Consider the following 19,901-nt stretch of genomic DNA (forward strand, 5'->3'; position numbering starts at 1 on the left):
CTTTCAACGTGGCGCCGTCATAGGATATCACCTTTCCAACAAGTCAGTTCGTCAAGTTTATGCCCTGCTTGATATGCCCCGGTCAACTATAAGTGCTGAAGTGGAAACCTCCAGAAGCAACAACGGCTCAAAGTGTTGGGCCAAACAAGCTCACAGAATGGGACATTTCTTCATAGGTCAAGAGTCCAGTCATGTCCGAATCCAAATAGATACACATGTCTCTTTGAGTTAGATTTGTGAGGGATACTGTGTTATAATGTTACAATTGTCACATAACTTACTGTTGGTGGGTCTACTGGAGGGGCTGTTGGGGGGGATCTACTTGAGGGGCTGTTGGGGGCATGGTGGAGGGGCTGTTGGGGGCCTGGTGGAGGGGCTGTTGGGGGAATCGACTCGAGGGGCTGTTGGGGCGCATGGTGGAGGGGCTGTTGGGGGCCTGGTGGAGGGGCTGTTGGAGGGGATCGACTCGAGGGGCTGTTGGGGCGCATGGTGGAGGGGCTGTTGGGGGCCTGGTGGAGGGGCTGTTGGGGGATCGACTCGAGGGGCTGTTGGGGCGCATGGTGGAGGGGCTGTTGGGGGCCTGGTGGAGGGGCTGTTGGGGGATCGACTCGAGGGGCTGTTGGGGCGCATGGTGGAGGGGCTGTTGGGGGCCTGGTGGGGGATCGACTCGAGGGGCTGTTGGGGGGCCTGGTGGAGGGGCTGTTGGGGGTCTACTGGTGGGGCTGTTGAGTGTCTGCTGGGGGCTTTGGGGTGATTGATTGATTCTAATGTAGTGGAATCTACACACAACAAGTATAGAATAAGGACTTTAGACCACTTTTGAGGAAAATTTACTTTGAACCAACCATCCATCCCTTTAAATCGCAAGACAATAGAGTGAACCAACCCTTTAAAATGCACCATATGGGGTTGTGCCACATATGATAATTCACAAAAAGCCCAAATATTTGTCAGTGTTTACAGACAATAGCCAACTATGAATGATGGGAGTGCCAGTGATGGTAACGGCCTTCTGTTACTCCAGTTGTCCTTGGTGTTGTCACAGGAGAGAGTCAACTGGTTCTTATGGGAGACCTCTACCATGTTAATGAATAAATGATTGGCTTTGTAATATCTGAAAATGTATGTTTCTGATCGCTGACTCAGGGATGAACTTGTTTCTGCAAATGAAGAATACATAGAATTGTCTGTAATATGAAACTTCTAATTAATCTGGGTTGTGTTAGTAAGGCAATGCGACAGTTTTTTTGTTAATGTTTTGCAACAGAAAACGAGTATAAGCATTTCTTATAGTCCCTCCCTGTTTCAGTCCATTTACTTCCATTTTGTTGCCTAATGAACAAGCCACCTGCAGTTTCCCACTCTTAAATACATGACTTGGCAAGGAAATGGGTGTATGCTATAAGCTGTTATAACTGGCACTCTAGTACAACATAACGCCTCCTCCGGGTATCCTTCAATGCCTCTCTCCCCGGCAATACAACACTGCGAAGTCCTTTCACCGTCACCATGTCTATCACTTTGCATAGTAACGAAGAGCTAACAGACGCCTCCCCCCCATTGGACTTGTAACCGGAAGGTTGCAAGTTCAAACCCCCGAGCTGACAAGGTACAAATCTGTCGTTCTGCCCCTGAACAGGCAGTTAACCCACTGCTCCTAGGCCGTCATTGAAAATAAGAATTTGTTCTTAACTGACTTGCCTGGTTAAATAAAGGTCAATTAAAAAATAAAAAATCTCCAAGCTGTTTACTCATTCAGTAAACTCAGGTTGCCTGACGACAACATCCATGTTTTCCACGGGGTTCAGTTCCATTTCCAGTTTTTCCTTTTAGTGCTACAGGTTCTGCATGTGTGAACCAGTGGTGTGACTTCTGGGTCTATTTGTATGTGATGAACTCCAGGAACACATCCAGGTCCTGTGTATACATCTTTATATTCACCGTAAATGTCAGTCTCTGTCCTTTGTTCAAGCTTGAATATTCTCTGTATTAAGACCATTTATAGACAAGCTGATCTTCCAAGTATTGCAGGTGCATCTTCTTCAATCACTTGAAATTCCTGTTAAAACACTTTCTCTTTGTACTGAAATTGGAGTGTTTTCTTGTCTTTTGGCTCTATCTCGTGGCCGGAATATGTCACTAGCTTGCAGGTGAATTTTTGCATGGAATCTGCCACTAACTTTTCCTTTCAGCGTTTTCAATTCTCTCAAGGACAAGATGTTACACTCAGCTCCTGTATCCAGATTAGCAGTAAGTTTGTGGTTGTTTATTTTCAGTGTTTCTGTCCATTGCTCTTTCTCATGTTTTTTTCTCATTGATGTTCACTAGCTGAGATACACATTGTGTTTCACTTAAATTGTCCCAATGAACATGTCCTCATTTCCTGCTGTCATCTCCCTGTCAATGCAGTGAATTACTTTGCATATCTTACTGTACGCTGGACACTTTTTTGGTTCATGTTTTTACCCACAACGTGACCATTCTACCTGCAACCTCTCTTTTACTAGCTGTGCACGGTCGTTGTCTAGTTTTGTGTTTTCCTCATGCACCTTGTGAATGGGTACCTCGACTTCATAATGAAGCATTTTCAGTTGGCTCTGGCTCACTTCACTAGCACGGAAAATGTCTATTGCTCTAGCTAGCAGGAGATCTGGTTCTCAGAGTAATCTGCTACGCACTTGGTCATTTGTGATTCCACACACAATTCTGTCACGTTTCAGTGACTCCTTGAGTTGTTGAAACTCAGTCTTTCGTTATATTTTTTAGATCACATAAGCAACAATTGACTCTGTCCTTGCACTCTCGTAAAAAAAAATCTGAAATGCAGCCATATACACAACTGTAATTTTGCACACAAGAAAACACGTGATGTTGAAGAGAAGACTGGTAGCCCAAGATGTGTTTTTAAAACATCACACACCAGAACCATCGATTCTGGAAAATGGACAGAAGGATAGCCCCAGTCAGCGAAATGAAAGAATGGCGCCAAAGGGGATGGCTGCAGTTTTATGGGATCCTAACCAACTGTGCTATTTTTTGTGTGTTTTTTTCTCGCATTGTTTGTAACTTATTTTGTACATAAGGTTGATGCTACCGTCTCTTATAACCGAAAAGAGATTCTGGACTTCAGAACAGCGATTACTCACCTCAAACTGGGTGAAGATTTTTTCTTTAATGAGTCTGATGCGAAGGATATAATACTGCTCCCAGACCAGGCCCAAATCCTTGTCATTCCCATGAAGAAAAGAAGAAAATACAGGGGGCGGAGATCAGGGTGCCTTGTGAGAGGTTGTCGGCAAATAGTTAACCCGCTTCTATCATCCATTCTATTGGCTAACGTGCAATCTATGGAGAATAAACTGGATGAGCTCCGTTCGAGACTATCCTACCAACGGGACTTTCAAAACTGTAGTATCTTATGTTTCACTGAGTTGTGGCTGAACGACAACACAGATATTATACAGTTGGATGGGTTTTCTGTGCATTGGCAGGACAGAACAGTTAGATCCGGTAAGATGAGGGGTGGGGGTGTGTGTCTATTTGTCAATAACAGCTGGTGCTGTTTACTGCATTGTTGTTTAAGGGCTTGTATAAGTAAGCTATTTACAGTAAGGTTATTATTGTTATTTTATTGTGTCACTTATTTGTTTATTTAATTGTTTTACTTAAGTTTATTTAGTAAATATTTTCTTAACTCTATTTTCTTGAATGCATTGTTGTTTAAGGGCTTGTAAGTAAGCTATTTCCAGTAATATCTGTTGTATTTGGTGCATGTGACAAATAAAAATGTATTTGATTTGAAAGGGTAACGTTAAATGCACAGCCATTTTCAGCATCACCTCAGAGCACAAGCTATAGTCTACATTGGTCATTGTACCTATACCCATCAAATAACACACAGCTGTATGTCCATCAATAGCAATTAGATTTCACTTGGGAGTGCCCAGCCATTTTCGAATATCCAGCTCGCCCCTAACAAAACTGAACAAAGCTAGTAGCGACTAGCTAGCCTATTATTAGCTGTACATTTGGGGGGGAAACGGTTCCAAAAGGGTGGTTCAGCTGTCCCCATAGGAGAACCCTCTGTGGAAAGGGTTGTATACTGAACACACATATAAACGCAACATGCAAAAATGCAAAGATTTTACTGAGTTATAGTTCATAAAAGGAAATCAGTCAATTTAAATCAATGTAATTAGGCCCTAATCTATTTCACATGACTGGTAATACAGATATGCATCTGAAAACCAATCCGTATTAGGTGTGTCCACCATTTGCCTCATGCAGCACGACACATCTCCTTCACATAGAGTTGTTCAGGCTGTTGATTGTGGCCTGTGGAATGTTGTCCCACTCTTCTTCAATGGCTGTGCGAAGTTGCTGGATATTGGCGGGAACTGGAACACACTGTCATACACGTTGATCCAGAGCAACCCAAACATGCTCAATGGGTGACAAGTCTGCTGAGTATGTAGGCCATAGAAGAACTGGAACATTTTCAGCTTCCAGGAATTGTGTACAGGTCCTTGCGTCATGGGGCCGTGCATTATCATGCTGAAACATGAGGTGATGGCGGCAGATGAATGACACGACAATGGGCCTCAGGATCTCGTCACCGTATCTGCATTTAAATTGCCATTGATTAAAATGCAATTGTGTTTGTTGTCCGTAGGTTATTCCTACCCATACCATAACCTCACCGCCGCCATGGGGCTGTTCAGAACATTGACATCAGCAAACCGCTTGCCCACACGACGCCATACATGTGGTCTGCAGTTGTGAGGCCGGTTAGACGTACTGTCAAATTCTCTCAAAGGATGTTGGAGGTGGCAATTCTGGTTTGACATTTCTGTAGTCAGAATGTCAATTGCACGCTCCCTCAAATCTTGAGACATCTTAGGCATTGTGTTGTGTGACCAAACAGAGTATTTTAGAGGGGCCTTTTACCTGTGTAATGATCATGCTGTTTAATCAGCTTGTTGATATGCCACACCTGTCAGGTGGATAGATTATCTTGGCAAAAGAGAAATGCTCACTAACAGGGATATAAACAAATTTGTGCATAGAGTCTGTGAGAAAAAAAATAGTAACTTTGACCTCAACCTGGATGGGATCCAATGAGCTTCCTAAATAAGGTAATGAACTACTTTGCATGGCTAGGTACCTAATCAAAATTATTTTAAATAACCTATTATTACACCCCCTACGTTCCCCCTCATCAGATCATGATTACATACCCTAACCCTAACCTTAACCAGAACCCTTGCCTAACCTTAAGTATTTAAAATGTCAGCTTCAATTGGGTACAGACTTTCCAAGGATCCCGGGTGGCACGGACAACAGCCTCTCCCCGCTAACCATGTTAGTGTTTTAGCTAAACCTGATCACTTTACTAGTAGTAGGCAAACATTTGGAGGCACAGAACGAAAGGAAAATGTGTAGCATATAGCATATATGTTGTATGCTCTCTCCACTGGCTTCCAGTTGAAGCTCGCATCCGCTACAAGACCATGGTGCTTGCCTACGGAGCTGTGAGGGGAACGGCACCTCAGTACCTCCAGGCTCTGATCAGGCCCTACACCCAAACAAGGGCACTGCGTTCATCCACCTCTGGCCTGCTCGCCTCCCTACCACTGAGGAAGTACAGTTCCCGCTCAGCCCAGTCAACACTGTTCACTGCTCTGGCCCCCCAATGGTGGAACAAACTCCCTCACGACGCCAGGACAGCGGAGTCAATCACCACCTTCCGGAGACACCTGAAACCCCACCTCTTTAAGGAATACCTAGGATAGGATAAAGTAATCCTTCTCACCCCCCCCTTAAAAGACCTAGATGCACTATTGTAAAGTGGCTGTTCCACTGGATGTCATAAGGTGAAAGCACCAATTTGTAAGTCGCTCTGGATAAGAGCGTCTGCTAAATGACTTAAATGTAAATGTAAGTACATTAGGTGTATCTAGCTGTCTTATTTGTATTTGTTCAATGCCTCCATTGATTTAATAACTATATTGCATATATTCTGTAGGTTCCAATCAACCCAAGATGATGAACCCTGAATATCTGACAAAGTGCATGACAAGGTGACCCATAGGAAGCCAGCTGTTCTCAACCCCTACATTGTCCCATTCTTCCAAGAGCACACTGAGTTTGAATGAAGACCTCCAGTGAGGTAATTACACACACACACACACACACACACACACACACACACACACACACACACACACACACACACACACACACACACACACACACACACACACACACACACACACACACACACACACACACACACCACACCAGCTTGATATGTCCCTTGTCACCTGTCTTTTTACTCATTCTATTCTTTCTTTTTCTTGTCCTAGGTGTGAGAAAAGCTGACAAATCAGAACCGAGGAGGATTGTTACCGAGCCCCATGAGGCACACCAGATGCTCTCCTGCCCAAACTGTCCCGTTTCACCACCTCTGAACCCCCTTAGCCGGAATGGAGTTGCCTCTGGTCATAGATCTAGGATTGTACCCAGAAAATGTCACTCTAGCCACTTTCGGTTGAATTGTGAACAACTGGTATGTCCTAGAAACTTAGTTACAGTGTGTAATGGTAGCTGAGATATGTATGTTGTTTGTATAAAAAATATAATTAATCCAACTCAAATAATATTTTCATAACAAGCAAAAGCCTACAGGTGTTACTTTGTTCCCTGGTCTCACTCTACTGAGAAGATGTATACCAGTTGTTTGTTTCTTCATCCACAAGGGGGCTCTGTGATACACACATTCACAGTCAAATGTTCCAATCCAGTAGCCAAATTTAACACAAAGTCAGTTACAACATGTGGTAATGAACAAAGCTGACCCTCCTGTAATAATTCCCAAAATGTAAATAGAAAATCATTTCCCCACAATTCCCATTGAGTTTCTTTAAACGATAATAATAATAATAATATATCCCATTTAAATCAAATCAAATTTTATTTGTCACATACACATGGTTGGCAGATGTTAATGCGAGGGTAGCGAAATGCTTGTGCTTCTAGTTCCGACAATGCAATAATAACCAACAAGTAATCTAGCTAACAATTCCAAAACTGCTACCTTATAGACACAAGTGTAAGGGGATAAAGAATATGTACATAAAGATATATGAATGAGTGATGGAACAGAGCGGCATAGGCAAGATACAGTAGATGGTATTGAGTACAGTATATACATATGAGATGAGTATGTAAACAAAGTGGCATAGTTAAAGTGGCTAGTGATACATGTATTACATAAAGATGCAGTAGATGATATAGAGTACAGTATATACGTATACATATGAGATGAATAATGTAGGGTATGTAAACATTATATTAGGTAGCATTGTTTAAAGTGGCTAGTGATATATTTTACATAATTTCCCATCAATTCCCATTATTAAAGTGGCTGGAGTTGAGTCAGTGTGTTGGCAGCAGCCACTCAATGTTAGTGGTGGCTGTTTAACAGTCTGATGGCCTTGAGATAGAAGCTGTTTTTCAGTCTCTCGGTCCCAGCTTTGATGCACCTGTACTGACTTCGCCTTCTGGATGATAGCGGGGTGAACAGGGAGTGGCTCGGGTGGTTGTTGTCTTTGATGATCTTTATGGCCTTCCTGTGACATCGGGTGGTGTAGGTGTCCTGGAGGGCAGGTAGTTTGCCCCCAGTGATGCTTTGTGCAGACCTCACTACCCTCTGGAGAGCCTTACGGTTGTGGGCGGAGCAGTTGCCGTACCAGGCGGTGATACAGCCCGACAGGATGCTCTCGATTGTGCATCTGTAGAAGTTTGTGAGTGCTTTTGGTGACAAGCCGAATTTCTTCAGCCTCCTGAGGTTGAAGAGGCGCTGCTGCGCCTTCTTCACGATGCTGTCTGTGTGGGTGGACCAATTCAGTTTGTCTGTGATGTGTACGCCGAGGAACTTAAAACTTACTACCCTCTCCACTACTGTTCCATCGATGTGGATAGGGGGGTGTTCCCTCTGCTGTTTCCTGAAGTCCACAATCATCTCCTTTGTTTTGTTGACGTTGAGTATGAGGTTATTTTCCTGACACCACACTCCGAGGGCCCTCACCTCCTCCCTGTAGGCCGACTCGTCGTTGTTGGTAATCAAGCCTACCACTGTTGTCCGCAAACTTGATGATTGAGTTGGAGGCGTGCGTGGCCACGCAGTCGTGGGTGAACAGGGAGTACAGGAGAGGGCTCAGAACGCACCCTTGTGGGGCCCCAGTGTTGAGGATCAGCGGGGTGGAGATGTTGTTGCCTACCCTCACCACCTGGGGGCGGCCTGTCAGGAAGTCCAGTACCCAGTTGCACAGGGCGGGGTCGAGACCCAGGGTCTCGAGCTTTATGACGAGCTTGGAGGGCACTATGGTGTTAAATGCCGAGCTGTAGTCGATGAACAGCATTCTCACATAGGTATTCCTCTTGTCCAGATGGGTTAGGGCAGTGTGCAGTGTGGTTGAGATTGCATCGCCTGTGGACCTATTTGGGCGGTAAGCAAATTGGAGTGGGTCTAGGGTGTCAGGTAGGGTGGAGGTGATATGGTCCTTGACTAGTCTCTCAAAGCACTTCATGATGACGGAAGTGAGTGCTACGGGGCGGTAGTCGTTTAGCTCAGTTACCTTAGCTTTCTTGGGAACAGGAACAATGGTGGCCCTCTTGAAGCATGTGGGAACAACAGACTGGGATAGGGATTGATTGAATATGTCCGTAAACACACCAGCCAGCTGGTCTGCGCATGCTCTGAGGGCGCGGCTGGGGATGTCGTCTGGGCCTGCAGCCTTGCGAGGGTTGACACGTTTAAATGTTTTCCTCACGTCGGCTGCAGTGAAGGAGAGTCCGCATGTTTTGGTTGCGGGCCGTGACATCCAGGTCCGTGACGGGGCTGGTTTTCTTTTTGTAATCCTTGATTGACTGTAGACCCTGCCACATACCTCTTGTGTCTGAGCCGTTGAATTGAGATTCTACTTTGTCTCTATACTGACGCTTAGCTTGTTTGATTGCCTTGCGGAGGGAATAGCTACACTGTTTGTATTCGGTCATGTTTCCGGTCACCTTGCCCTGATTAAAAGCAGTGGTTCGAGCTTTCAGTTTCACACGAATGCTGCCATCAATCCACGGTTTCTGGTTTGGGAATGTTTTAATCATTGCTATGGGAACGACATCTTCAACGCACGTTCTAATGAACTCGCTCACCGAATCAGCGTATTCGTCAATGTTGTTGTTTGATGCAATACGAAACATATCCCAGTCCACGTGATGGAAGCAGTCTTGGAGTGTGGAATCAGATTGGCCGGACCAGTGTTGAACAGACCTCAGTGCGGGAGCTTCTTGTTTTAGTTTCTGTCTGTAGGCAGGGATCAACAAAATGGAGTCATGGTCAGCTTTTCCGAAAGGAGAGCGAGGAGCGAGGAGATGCTTCAGAGTATAACAGAGTAGCAAGGCTAAGACAGTGCTAGCAAGCAACTAAGGCTGAGAGGCACTTAGTGTCCAAAGTAACACAGGAAATCAAACTTAGATATAAGGCACTTCAGACAGACCGGTCAAAATGGAAGCACCAGCTGACTACCAGTACTCCACTGATTGAAGTACCATCCTTTATTTGACTAGTTGTAGATGTAGTATCTTCCTTTATTATAAGACTCGGAGCTTGGGTGCAGTGGACATAAAGTCTCCCCTCTATATTGGAAGAGTTGGCGTATCTCCCCATTGGAAACGCCTCAGTGGCTCTGAGTTTGTAATATGTCACGGACAGACACTTCATGAGGTGCATTTAATGTTGAATTAATGAGTTTCGGTGTTGAAGACAGGCTCCTGAAGGTCATACTGTTGATTTAATGAGGTTCGGTGTTAAAGACAGGCTCCTGAAGGTCATATTGTTGATTTAATGAGGTTTGGTGTTAAAGACAGGATCCTGAAGGTCATACTGTTGATTTAATGAGGTTTGGTGTTAAAGACAGACTCCTGGAGGTCATATTGTTGATTTAATGAGGTTTGGTGTTAAAGACAGGCTCCTGAAGGTAATACTGTTGATTTAATGAGGTTCGGTGTTAAAGACAGGCTCCTGAAAGTCATACTGTTGATTTAATGAGGTGCGGCATTAAAGACAGGCTCCTGAAGATCATACTGTTGATTTAATGAGGTTCGGTGTTAAAGACAGGCTCCTGAAGGTCATACTGTTCATTTAATAAGGTGCGGCATTAAAGACAGGCTCCTTAAGGTCATATTGTTGATTTCATGAGGGTGTTGTGATAATTTTGACAGTGGTGTAAAGTACTTAAGTAAACATACTTTAAAGTACTACTTATGTAGTTTTGGGGGGTATCAGTACTTTACTATTGATATTTTCCACTACTTTTACTTCACTACATTGCTAAAGAAAATAATGTACTTTTTACTCCATATATTTTCCCCTGACACCCAAAGTACTTGTTACATTTTGAATGCTTAACAGGACAGGAAAATTGTCAAATTCACACACTTATCAAGAGAACATCCCTGGTCATCCTTACTCCTATGATATAGCGGATTCACTAAACACAAATGCTTTGTTTGTAAATGATGTCTGTGCCCCTGGCTATCTGTAAATTAAAAGAACAAGAAAATGGTGCCGTCTGGTTTGCTTAATATAAGGAATTTGAATTGATTTGTACTTATAGTTTTACTTTGTTACTTACAGGTGAAGTCGGAAGTTTACACACACCGTAGCCAAATACATTTAAACTCCGTTTATCATAATTCCTGACACTTAATCCTAGTAAAAATGGCCTGTCTTAAATTAATTAGGATCACCACTTTATTTTAAGAATGTGAAATGTCAGAATAATAGTAAAGAGAATTATTTATTTCAGCTTTTATTTCTTTCATCACATTCCCAGTGGGTCAGACGTTTACATACACTCAATTAGTATTTTGTAGCATTGCCTTTAAATTGTTTAACTTGGGTCAAACGTTTCAGGTAGCCTTCTGCAAGCTGCCCACAATAAATTGGGTACATTTTGGGCCATTCCTCCTGACAGAGCTGGAGTAACTAAGACAGGTTAGTAAGACCTCATTGCTCGCACACGCTTTTTCAGTTCTGACCACAATTGTTCTATGGGAATGAGGTCAGAGCTTTGTGATGGCCACTCCAATACCTTGACTTTGTTGGCCTAAGCCATTTTGCCACAACTTTGGAAGTATGCTTGGAGTCATTGTCCATTTGGAAGACCCATTTGCGACCAAGCCTTAACTTCCTGACTGATGTCTTGAGATGTTGCTTCAATATATCCACATCATTTTCCTCTTCATGATGACATTTATTTTGTGAAATGCACCTGTCCCTCCTGCAGAAAAGCACCCCCACAACATGATGCTGCCACCCCCGTGCTTCACGGTTGGGATGGTGTTCTTCGGCTTGCAAGCCTCCCTTTCTTTCCTCCAAACATACGATGGTCATTATGGCCAAACAGTTCTATTTATGTTTCATCAGACCAGAGGATATTTCTCCAAAAAGTACGATCTTTGTCTCCATGTAGAGTTGCAAACCATAGTTTGGCTTTTTTATAGCAGTTATGGAGCAATGGCTTCTTCCTTGCTGAGTGGCCTTTTAGGTTATGTCGATTTAGTCCTAGTTTTACTGTGGATATAGACACTTTTGTACCTGTTTCCTCCATCATCTCCACATGGTCCTTTGCTGTTGTTCTGGGAATGATTTGCACTTTTCGCACCAAAGTACGTTCATCTTTAGGAGACGGAACGCTTCTCCTTACTGAGCGGTATGACGGCTGTGTGGTCCAATGGTGTTTATACTTGCATGCGATTGTTTGTACAGATGAACGTGGTACCTTCATGCGTTTGGAAAATGCTCCCAAGGATGAACCCTACTTGTGGAGGTCTACCATTTTTTTTCTGAGGTCTTGGCTGATTTCTTTTGATTTTCCCATGATGTCAAGCAAAGAGGCACTGAAAGTAGGCCTTGAAATGCTTCCACAGGTACACCTACAATTGACTCAAATGATGTAAATTCGCCTCTCAGAAGCTTCTAAAGCCATGACATAATTTTCTGGAATTTTCCAAGCTGTTTAATAAAGGCACAGTCAACTTAGTGTATGTAAACTTCTGACCCACTAGAATTGTGATGCAGTGAATTACAAGTGAAATAATCTGTCTGTAAACAATTATTGGAAAAATGACTTGTGTCGTGCACAAAGTAGATGTCCTAATTGACTTGTCAAAACTATTGTTTGTTAACAAGAAATTTGTGGAGTGGTTGAAAAACGAGTTTTAATGACTCCAACCTAAAGGTATGTAAACTTCCAACTTCAACTGTATGTATATTTTCTGCAATTACAATTACTTTTAATACTTAAGTATATTTAAAACCAAATGCTTTTAGACGTTTATAGTAGTATTTCCCTTTTACTTGAGTCATTTTGAATTGGGTACTTTTTCCATCACTGCATTTTGAATTGTTAACACTTGAAGGTCATGGGTCCTCCTCACCTAAAAGATTAATTGCTGGCTACTGTTGATAATCTATTCTTATTGGCACAAGATACCTTTGCAGAAGTGTTATTGAGTACGTTGATGCCTGTCGTTACATTGTTTTGGCATGGTATATCCCCTAATGTTATTATTGTTCCCTAGGAGAAATCTTCCATGTGTCATATGTTTAGGAGCAACTCCCCTCCTGATCCATCCCCAAGAAACAACACCTCAGATAAAGGGGAATTAGTCTATTAGTCTTTCAATTCACTTTATTCATTCTATCCTATATGCTTGAATCAAAATGTGAAAAATGTAATTGAATTTAAACATTATAATAACAAGATATATCCTGGATTTCAAGGACGGGTTAATGGGGAACATACTATTTTCTCCATATTCTCTCTCAAATATATTGTTTTTACATTGTGACTTGGCAGGTATACACCTGTGAATTCTACTTAGTGGTACCTAATGACATATATTAGATTACTTAAAAAGTCAACCAACATGTCTACTGATAAGCAGACAACCAGATGAGGGGCGTGCCGTACTAATTAGTGACCTTAATTCATCAAGGGAGGAGCAAAAGCCCGCAGACACTCGACCCTCCGTGGAATGAGCTTGACACTGCTCTAGGCTTTAACAATATTAACCAGCACACAATTTGGCAAAACCTCGGAGCTGCATGGGGTGAATAAGAGGGATGAGCACGTTTTCATCTGCTTTTGTTTTCGATACAGGAGTAATCCATCAATTGAGGAAATGTTCAACATCATATGATTTTGCGTTGGAATTCATTAACCATTACAGTCAATGGGTGTGTGTGTGTGTGGGGGGGGGGGTATCCTGCAGATGTGAGGATTGGGTTTCATAGGGGCATACTTTTCCTGGGCACCTCCATGAGACTGGGGTTTTAAGGGCCACACACACAAGTTAACCTCAGCAACTTTCAGCTCCACCTTTTGTTCAAATGCTCAAAGGATCAGATGAACTTACATATAGGTTCACAACAAACAAAAAAATATATATTGCTAATTTGAGTCTGTTTCTGTCTGTAATTGTAATTCAAAGTAACTATTTTGGATTCATCTCATTGGTTAGGCCTACATCTTATGTTTCATAATATAAAAATACAACATGCATTACCATAAATAATTGAGACTAGATGAAAACTGTTGGAGTATTTATTTACTGTCACGGTAAGAGTAATGATGTGTTGACAGAGGTGATTTTTGCACTTGCAGTGGAGAGGATATAGATAGAAGGATCCCGACAGCACTACAAAGCCATCGGGGCAAGGTGATCACTGACCTGTGACCTTCAAGCCAAGGCACAGCACCAAACAGTGTTTGGTGTTTGGTTCATAATAATTCAACATCTTCTAGTGTGGAATGGACCGTGTTTGTTTCCCCAACAAAAGCCATGCAGTGAGAAGGTGTCTGCATTTTACGGCCTATAGGCCAATAGCATATTCCATAAGAAGTGTTTGACTTGCAGTACCCCAGAAACATAGGTTATTTACAGAGATGGTGGATAGATAACCAGCGAGACAAAGATCATATTCAACAAATAACAAATGTCTCCCAAAAGAGACTTTCCCCAAGGTTGGTCTTGAAACTCTGCCATTGAAAAAAACACATGTACACGAATACATCATTAATGTGATTGTTTCAAATAAGTGGATAGTTCTCCCACTTTAATCTACGCATTTGAAAATACTTTGATCATGGGAGTGCCACACGCCCATAATCTCACCCACTGAAAAACACAAAAAAAGATAGAAAGAAAGAAAGTCCAAAAAAGTAAATAAAGGTTTTGACTGAGGAGGAAGGTGTTGGTAAAAATCCCCCCCGCAGAGAGTAACACCTGAGGTGTTGTTATCAACAGGGGAAGCACTCTCAGGGCTCAGTGACAAGCACTTCACACTCTACCGCGCTCAAAGGCCTCTGCTTGCAGTTGGCAGCACACACCAGTGGTGAAGAATAGCCCCCCGCCTGATGCCGATCTATCAGCCAGTTCCTCCAGCCGCCTGTAGTAGTGGGCCTTCCACAGCTGCGTGGGACTTTTCTTTGCAGTGTGTGTGTGTGTGTGTGTGTGCGTGCGTGCGTGCGTGTGTCAGACTGCATCCAAAAACGCTGATCAGAGTGGGTTTTCGACACACCCGTGGGAATAGAGAGCTCTAGGTCTGCATCCCGAGGCGTTGTTCGTTTAACCTCTATAACTCCCAGATCTAACACGGCTGTGACTGTTGTATGTGTCTCTGGTTCACACAGTGGTTGTTTATCAAACACCAGATTTACTGTACGTCTCGCTACAATTTCAGATGTTTTGTGAGAACATACTGAGAATGCTATTGTGTGCAAAAAGCAGTGCTGTTTTGGTTTAGATTTGAACTCGAAGATTAAATTCAGCTTTTTGACCTGGGAAAAATGTATTCCTGAAAATCGGTACGAGATACTTCATGATATCTACTAGTTCAAGGATCATCGACTGCATTCATCCGAGGGCCAAGCAGATGGTAGGGGCTGGAACATAATCATTTCAAACCTTGCTTACATTTGTATACGAGCACATGTGTCTCTATTTTATGCGTGGGAATACTTGGGAACAGATTTACAAATATTAAAATCACTTGAAACTGATTTTACGGTGTTTTTACAGTCTTTTATATCCAACAATGAAAATGTTTTAAAAATCTGGTAAACGACTGCTTTCTTTGCACACAAACTAAATGTAATATCATTTTCCTACCGTACAATAACTGAAGTCTTATGACATTCAAAATCCTTTTCTGAATGAGTTAATTGACATTTAGCTCTCGGAGTGTGTTAGCCAGGTACTAAGTGACAGGCTGAGGAGCATATCAATAGACAGGCCAGGTGTGCCTGATCCTGCTGTGTTTGACACTGTCTTTCCCCACACTGTTTATGGTGCATCTCACATTACTAAGGGCAGAATTAGGGTCCGTTGGTCGAGCTCAGCAGTAATCAGCACCTAGTCTGAATACTTTCCCCTCCCGTGTTTGTATGGGTATCACTGCTTATTTACTTTCTTTCTCCCTCATTACTACCATGCTCTAAACACTTGCCGGAGGACCTAGGGGTTACCGAATCCTAAACACTTGCCGGAGGACCTAGGGGTTACCGAATCCTAAACACTTGCCGGAGGACCTAGGGGTTACCGAATCCTAAACACTTGCCGGAGGACCTAGGGGTTACCGAATCCTAAACACTTGCCGGAGGACCTAGGGGTTACCGAATCTTAAATGGCACATTTGCTTGTTTACGCGCAACACTAAGATCCGGCTTGTCTAACACTGTTTGAATGTTAAACGCGTAGACCTTTTGTGGACTAAAATGTGTCTCTATAAGTATGTGTGTTTGTAGTACTTGTTCTAGTCTTTGTAAGACATTTCTCTCATTGACCATTGTGAGTTGAAGTCGGGACAGTGTATTGTATGACCCAGGAAGGGCAACATTTTACAGCTTGATTTGTGTAAATAGATATGGAGTCAAGGTGGTAATGAAACAGGAGGAAAAGAACAAATTAGCTATGTTTTGTGTGTGTGTAATGTGTTAGGGGGGTAAAAACAAACAAATACAATACTGGAAAAAGTCTCACAATTTATGTATAAAAACAACTTTGTTCGACATGCTACTTTTATGAAAAAAACCTTGAGCCATGCAAAAAATATATATATATATATATATTGTGGGAGTCAAAAGTACCATTCTTACTAGAAGTTTTGATATGTAGCATTTTAGATAGAAAATGACTAAAAAATAGAAAATGACTCAATTAAAAGTGAAAATGACCCAGTAAAATACTATTTGAGTAAAAGTCTAAAATATTTAAAATATACCCACCCATACCGGATCCGGGATAATTGTCATCAGCAACGTTGAATAGCATAGCGCTACAGTCAAATAATATTACTAGACAATATTCATATTCATGAAATCACAAGTGCAATATTGCAAAACACAGTTTAGCCTTTTGTTAATCCACCTGTCGTCTCAGATTTTGAAATGATTCTTTACAGCGAAAGCAATACAAGCGTTTGTGTAAGTTTATCGATCGCTCGACAAAACAATGAGTACACTTAGCATCAGGTAACTTGGTCACGAAAATCAGAAAAGCAATCAAATGAATCGTTTACCTTTGATGATCTTCGGATGTTTTCACTCACGAGACTCCCAAATCAAATCAAATTTTATTTGTCACATACACATGGTTAGCAGATGTTAATGCGAGTGTAGCGAAATGCTTGTGCTTCTAGTTCCGACAATGCAGTGAAAACCAACAAGTAATCTAACTAACAATTCCAAAACTACTGTCTTATACACAGTGTAAGGGGATAAGGAATATGTACATAAGGATATATGAATGAGTGATGGTACAGAGCAGCATACAGTAGATGGTATCGAGTACAGTATATACATATGAGATGAGTATGTAGACAAAGTAAACAAAGTGGCATAGTTAAAGTGGCTAGTGACATAAGAATGCAGTCGATGATCTAGAGTACAGTATATACATATGCATATGAGATGAATAATGTAGGGTAAGTAACATTATATAAGGTAGCATTGTTTAAAGTGGCTAGTGATATATTTACATCATTTCCCATCAATTCCCATGATTAAAGTGGCTGGAGTTGGGTCAGTGTCAATGACAGTGTGTTGGCAGCAGCCACTCAATGTTAGTGATTGCTGTTTAACAGTCTGATGGCCTTGAGATAGAAGCTGTTTTTCAGTCTCTCGGTCCCAGCTTTGATGCACCTGTACTGACCTCGCCTTCTGGATGATAGCGGGGTGAACAGGCAGTGGTTCGGGTGGTTGATGTCCTTGATGATCTTTATGGCCTTCCTGTAACATCGGGTGGTGTAGGTGTCCTGGAGGGCAGGTAGTTTGCCCCGGTGATGCGTTGTGCAGACCTCACTACCCTCTGGAGAGCCTTACGGTTGAGGGCGGAGCAGTTGCCGTACCAGGCGGTGATACAGCCCGCCAGGATGCTCTCGATTGTGCATCTGTAGAAGTTTGTGAGTGCTTTTGGTGACAAGCCGAATTTCTTCAGCCTCCTGAGGTTGAAGAGGCGCTGCTGCGCCTTCTTCACGACGCTGTCAGTGTGAGTGGACCAATTCAGTTTGTCTGTGATGTGTATGCCGAGGAACTTAAAACTTGCTACCCTCTCCACTACTGATCCATCGATGTGGATAGGGGGGTGTTCCCTCTGCTGTTTCCTGAAGTCCACAATCATCTCCTTAGTTTTGTTGACGTTGAGTGTGAGGTTATTTTCCTGACACCACACTCCGAGGGCCCTCACCTCCTCCCTGTAGGCCGTCTCGTCGTTGTTGGTAATCAAGCCTACCACTGTTGTGTCGTCCGCAAACTTGATGATTGAGTTGGAGGCGTGCATGGCCACGCAGTCGACTCCCAGTTGCACAACAAATGTTCCTTTTGTTCCATAAAGATATTTTTATATCCAACTACCTCCGTTAGTTTGGTGCGTTATGCCCAGGAATCCACCGGGAAGAGCGGTCACGACAAAGCAGACAAAAATTCAAAATTATATCCATAATGTCCACAGAAACATGTCAGACGTTTTTTATAATCAATCCTCAGGGTGTTTTTCAAATATCTATTCGATAATATATCAACCGGGACAGGTGGCTTTTCACTAGGACCGGGAGTAACAGGGCCGCCTTTCTCTTTTGCGCACAATTCACTCTAAGAGCCCCCACCTATCCACTTACGCAATGTGGTCGTTCACGCTCATTCTTCAAAATAAATGCCTGAAACTATGTCTGAAGACTGTTGACACCTTGAGGAAGCGATAGGAAAAGGAATCTGGTTGATATCCCTTTAAATAGAGCAATGGGAGGCTATGGAACATGGAGTTTTCAAAATAGAAGCCACTTCCTGGTTTGATTTTTCTCAGGGTTTCGCCTGCAATATCAGTTCTGTTATACTCACAGACAATATTTTGACAGTTTTGGAAACTTTAGAGTGTTTTCTATCCTAATATGTCAATTATATGCATATTATAGTATCTGGTCCTGAGACATAGGCCATTTACTTTGGGAATGTTATTTTTCCAAACATAAAAATAGTGCCCCCTAGCTTCAAGAGGTTAAGTATTAAAAGTAAATGTAATTGCTAAAATATACTTAAGTATCAAAGTAAAAGTATAAATCATTTCAAACTCCTTATATTAAAAAAAGCAGATGGCACAATTTTCTTGTTTTTTAATAAAATTTACAAAAAAAGCATTGGTGTTTAGTGAGCCACCATTTTCCTGTCCTGCTAAGCAGTATTTGTGGGTGTCAGGGAAATGTATGGAGTAAAAAGTACATTATTTTCCTTAGAAATGTAGTGAAGTAAAAACAAAAGTTGTCAAAAATATAAATAGTAAAGTGAAGTATAGATACCCCTAAAAACGACTTAAGTAGTACTTTAAAGTATTTTTTACTTAAGTACTTTACACCACTGCATAAAACGGAGATAAATGTATACATTTTCCTGTTTCATAAATATATTGTTCAAAACAAGCCGTTCAGTTACTTACTACTCTGCCCCTCAGTGATTGCCTCCAGCAGCAGCTCCGCCTCTATGGGCATATAGGTCATGCAAATATTGCTTGGATTGTTTTGCTAGCTATTTATTATGGAGGGGGAACTGCCCCAATAAAATCACAGAATTTCATAGCATAAATTATAACAGCACTAAGTAAAGGTAGTCTTTTCAGGTGTTCAAATGTGCATCCGTTCAGACAGAATTTCTGGGTCTGCTTTAATCTCACTCCCAATGAGTCTCTGGCACCAGACAGTTTACGTACTTCCCCACTTCAGACTCAAATCAAAAAGCTAATTGTAATGAACTTGTAAGCAAATAATTATAACAGTCAGGGGAGTAACGTTCACTTGTGACGGGGGGACATATCCCCCCCCACAATCTGAAAGTGCATTTTTTGTCCTCCCCCAGTTTTATCATTGGAATGTGATACTAAACTAGGTACTGGTGTGCTTTAGGACCATGCGGACGCCTCCGAGTGATCGGGTAGGCTGTTTGGAGTGTTTATCTGACTGGATAAAAATATATGTATATATTATTATTATATTGGGGCGGCATGGTAGCCTAGTTGTTAGAGCGTTGGACTAGTAACCGGAAGGTTACAAGTTCAAATCCCCGAGCTGACAAGGTACAAATCTGTCGTTCTGCCCCTGAACAGGCTGTTAACCCACTGTTCCTATGCCGTCATTGAAAATAAGAAGTTGTTCTTAACTGACTTGCCTGGTTAAATAAAGGTAAAATAAAAATAAAATATCCCCTCCACTTCTAAAACTAAAGTTGCGGCCCTGATAAAAGTCATGGGAGCCTGGGACCTGATGAACCAAACAACTACATCAAACAAGA

The sequence above is a fragment of the Oncorhynchus nerka genome, linkage group LG22, assembly GCF_034236695.1.
Source record: "Oncorhynchus nerka isolate Pitt River linkage group LG22, Oner_Uvic_2.0, whole genome shotgun sequence".
Lineage (NCBI taxonomy): Eukaryota > Metazoa > Chordata > Actinopteri > Salmoniformes > Salmonidae > Oncorhynchus > Oncorhynchus nerka.